At 51.4% G+C, this 4,915-nt stretch overlaps 1 pseudogene; it reads left to right on the forward strand.

Annotated features, from left to right (window-relative positions):
• The first annotated feature begins 249 nt into the window (after nucleotides 1-249).
• Nucleotides 250-4,915, forward strand: LOC127028258 (olfactory receptor 14J1-like; annotated as a pseudogene).

The raw sequence follows: 4,915 nt of genomic DNA on the forward strand, positions 1-4,915 counted from the left end.
TACCTGGCTGCCCTCCTGGGCAACGGCCTCATCATCACTGCCGTAGCCTGCGACCACCGCCTCCACACTCCCATGTACTTCTTCCTCCTCAACCTCTCCCTCATCGACTTGGGCTCCATCTCCACCATTCTCCCCAAAGCCATGGCCAATTCCCTCTGGGACAACAGGTCTATTTCCTATGTAGGATGTGCTGCCCAGCTCTTTCTGTTTTCCTTCTTGCTTGGAGCAGAGTATTTTCTTCTTACTGTCATGGCCTATGACCGCTATGTTGCCATCTGCAAACCCCTGCACTACGGGACCCTCCTGGGCAGCAGAGCTTGTGTCCACATGGCAGCAGCTGCCTGGGGCAGTGGCTTTCTCCATACTGTGCTGCACACAGCCAATACATTTTCCCTACCTCTCTGCCAAGGCAATGTCCTGCACCAGTTCTTCTGTGAAATCCCCACATCCTCAAGCTTGCCTGCTCAAATGCCTACCTCAGGGAAGTTGGGCTTCTTGTGGTCATTGCCTGTTTATTCTTTGGGTGTTTTGTTTTCATTGTGCTGTCTTATGTGCAGATCTTCAGGGCTGTGCTGAAGATCCCCTCGAAGCAGGGACGGCACAAAGCCTTTTCCATGTGCCTCCCTCACCTGGCCGTGGTCTCCCTCTTTGTCAGCACCTCTTTTTTTGCCTACCTGAAGCCCCCTTCCACGTCCTCCCAATCCCTGGATCTGCTGATGGCAGTCCTGTATTCGGTGGTGCCTCCAATAGTGAACCCCTTCATCTACAGCATGAGGAACAAAGAGATCAAAGATTCCCTGAGGAAAGTATTTCAACACATACTATTTCAGCATCATTAAGGTACCCATACACCTTATAATACTCCCAGGGTGTCTCAGGAAAAGCCAGGAGTATCTTTTGGTCTTTTTTTTTTTTTTTAATAGCTGTGATAATATTATTGCAATGAATTAGTATTATTCATCCCACTTCTTGACAGTCAACGTGTTTTTTCTGAGCTGCTATCCCAATGTACTGTCATTGAGTAACCCCAGCAGGTAGGTCAGCACCACCCAGCTGCTCACTCACCTGCCCCCAGTGGGATGGGGGAGAGAATTGGAAAGGTAAGAGTGAGAAAACTCGTGGGTTGAGTTAAAGACAGTTTTAGTAGGTAAAGCAAAATCTGCACATGCAAGCAAAACAAAACAAGGAATTCATTCACTGCTTCCCACTGGCAGGCAGGTGTTCAGCCATCTCCAGGAAAGCAGGGCTCCATCACATGTAACGGTGACTCGAGAAGACAAATGGCATCACTCCGAACATTCCCTCCCTTCCTTCTTCTTCCCCCAGCTTTATATGCTGAGCATGACGTCATATGGTCTGGAATGTCCCTTTGGTCAGTTGGGGTCAGCTGTCCCAGCTGTGTCCCCTCCCAACTTCTTGTGCTCCTCCAGCCTGCTTGCTGGCAGGGTGGGGTGAGAAGCAGAAAAGGCCTTTTTGGTTACTCTGTGTAACCACTGCTCAGCAATAACAAAAACATCCCTGTATTATCAACACTGTTCTCATCACAAGTCCAAAACATAGCCCCGTACAAGCTACTATGAAAAAATTTAACTCTATCCCAGCTAAAACCAGCACACAGACCTACAGTACCAGGCTGCTTGCATAAATAAAGAAGCCAGCAGAAAGTCTTTGGTCTGAGCTCTCATCTCTCCAAATCCTCTCTGGAGCTGGGGGCACAGCCCAGCTAGAAGAAAGGGTTAAGGAGCCCAAATCCCAGCTGCCCCATGGAGGAGCAGCCCATGGGGCCCCCGAGGCTGCACCTTGCTGCCTCAGCGGGCACTCCCTCTCTCCTGCCTGCGTATCATCAGGGCTGCTGCTTGCCTGGAGCCATGGCCATGGCCAGCAGTAGGACATGCTCTTTTCAGTGCTGGTCTCTCCTCCCTTCCACACTCTCCTCTTGTGCCCTTGCATTTGTGTTGTTAGCTCTAAGGGCTCGTGGACCTTGAGACAGTCCTGTTGTCTCTACGGTGGCATCCCTGTGGCTGTGGGCAGGAGCAGACCATGTGAACCACTGTGTCAGAGCTGGCCTCCCTGCTAGCACAGCCGTCACCAAAAAGGGCTCCTCAGGGCAGGGCCAGAAGGCCAGATGCCTCTTCCAAAGCTGGAATACACCCAATGAGCTATTCCCTCAAAAGGACTTTTGCTCTTCTGGGGGTCTCAATAGCTTCAGGGAGACAAGCTCAGAGTCGCAGGGGGATCTGTCAGGGACTGAGGGCTGGACCAAGAGTTCCCTTCTTGGTGGCACATGTCCAAGCAGACAGCAGTTGTTCTTTGACTTATCTCCCTGGTGCTGTCTCACCTGCAGTGGGGCTGATGGCAGATGCCATCCTGGAGAGGAATTGGGAGGTGCCAGGAGAAGTCAGGGGATCTCCAGGAACAGTGTGTGAGTCTGACTTGGCAGTGAGTTGCACCTCCTAAAATTAGTGACCATCGGAGGTAGTGTCCTGGAAGAAAAGGCAAACCTGAGGAGACCATGAGCTAACGAGGGCTCTGCAATGCCAGAAAAGGCCGTGAGGAGCCAGCAGGCAATAGGAGCAAAGGCTGGAGAGTGGTTCTTGAAAGCCTCTTGGAAAGCCCACGGGCTGGATCTAGCGCAGCCCTGCCCTGCCCTTTGTGCCATTGCAGACACGCCTTGCTCCTGCCCAGCCCTGTCCTTGGCTATTGAGCATCAAGGGAAGATAGAAAGGGGCTCAGCAGCAGTGATCCCTTTCTGGCTGGGTCTGCTCCCCACCCTGACCAGCATGGCCAGTGCAGGCTCACCCCATGGTCCCAGGGCACCACAGCTCCCTCGCTCTGCACAGCAGCACTGCCAGCTTGGGGCCTTGCAGGGAGCATGGAGAGGGAAGCAGAGGCGGCTGCCCAGGCCGGCATGGACACGCTCACCTGGGGAAAGGCTCTCTGGAGAGCAGGGATGACTGTGGAGAAGAGCAAGACAGCATATCTGTGCCTGCATGGAGGAATGCATGGCAAAGAGAAACCTCTTTCTGCAAGCACCCACTCGGGGCAGGCTGCTCTTTCCCCTGGCCAGGATTCTTGTGCTGGCCTAGGGAGAGGGGTGTCGCGGATGAGTGATTTAGATCACTTAAAGTATTGCCATCAAAGGTATTAGCAAAAGTGATTTTAATGTCAATTTGTAAAAGTGCAACTTAACAAGGTTCGATGGCAAGGGTCACTCTATTACTTAATCCAGGGAAGAAACATACAAAGGAAAACTGAGTTAGAGTCAATTTAGAACGATTTACACAAAGATCAGAGGCGAAAAAAGGTAAGGGAGACCATCCCTTTGAGTCTTGAGGTTCAGAATGGACACCTTTGCTTTCTAAACTCCTTCTCAGAGAGGAGTCTAGGTGCGGCTGGATCCAGACTTAGTCCCAGACTTGGTCAACGGTTTATGTCTAATGGAACTAGACCCAAGGATTTCATTAGTGTTAGTTCAGCATGCTGTCAGTCACTTACCAAGGATCTGTTGTGAATAAGGGGTCTCTCTGTCTTGGGTAAGAAAGGATCTCTTAGTCTCAGGTAAGGAATCTCAAGCCTTGAGAGGCGTCCCTGCTCAAGGGGAGAGTCGCCTGGCGTGCAGTCCAGTTCCAGTTCAGGGAGAACTCAAATGGGGCTCATCCAAGGATCTGTCATTGGTAAAAGGTCTCTCTGCCTCGAGCAGCAAACTTGAGAGGCATCCCAGCTCAAGGGGAGATCACCGCCATGCAGTCACGCTGCCTAGCAGGGAGAGCTCAAAGAAGGCTCCCTTAGGCTGTCATATTTATGGGATAAAGTGGTTGGCTTGTAGTCCAATTGCATACAATGGGAGAGGTATGCACGAGACTCCTTGTACCCACAACTTTCTTTGTTCCTTGATAAATGAGTCTTGGAAAAGCCACCCGTTAATCACATGATCAGTGTTCCAAGCTCATATGCATCGATGCTCACTGTGTCACTCTGCTCCTTCGTGGGTTTCCTAGAGGAGTTCTTGGCCCGCCTGAGGCTCAGGCCTTTACCTCCTTTGGAGCCTGTACCAAACTACTGCGAGTTTGGTTAAGGGGTCGAGTGCATCCGTCACAGTTCCCCACAACCCATCCAGCTTCTTTGAAAGCCCTGTTCATTCTCCTCTAACACCCAAGGTGTCCTAGCCCCACACTTCCTCGAATCCTCCCATGCACCGCTCCCCCCCTGCACTACCACGTCTCACAAACCCTTCCCTTTTCCCCAACAGTGATGGGACCTAACCGCAGGAGGTCTGTGCATCCTTCACGCTCATGGATGCTTCCTGAGGTCCATCCAAGTGTGGGGAGTGAAGGAGGAAAAGGGCAAGGTCAGCTCACGGGGCATGAGTGGGCACGGCCACTCTCAGCAGTGGACATTCCCTATCTCCTAGGCTGAGGCATGTACACAGCATAGAAATGTCTCTTTCATCCCTGACTAGCAGAAGAGGGGTCTTCCTTCCTGACATCTTCCCAGGACAAACCTCCTCCTCTTCCCCACCCCCAGACATCAGCTGCTCTCCAGTTCCATTGCTGGGCTCAGACATGGGTTAAGGATTTGCTAAAGCCATCAGCCATCTCCTTGTTCTTCCTGGCTCCCTCCAGAGCTCATGGCAAACTTTTTTGTCCTTAACAGGGCCTTTAGGACGATCTGTAACCATGTGTTAGGTTTACAGTTGGACTCAATGACCTTGAAGCTCTTTTCAACCTAAATGATTCGATGATTCTATGATAGAATGATCTTTTATGAAATCATTGTCTTTTTCTGATCTTCTGTGCAGAAGGAGCAGTCAGAGAAAAGCCTCAAATACACCAAAAAGGATGCCAAGTGCCGTGCCAGGAAGAACGAGGTGAGCAACACCCAAGGCTGTGGCTTCCTGGCAAGGAGTCTGCCCTGA

The sequence above is a fragment of the Gymnogyps californianus genome, unplaced genomic scaffold (assembly GCF_018139145.2).
Source record: "Gymnogyps californianus isolate 813 unplaced genomic scaffold, ASM1813914v2 HiC_scaffold_31, whole genome shotgun sequence".
Classification (NCBI taxonomy): Eukaryota; Metazoa; Chordata; class Aves; order Accipitriformes; family Cathartidae; genus Gymnogyps; species Gymnogyps californianus.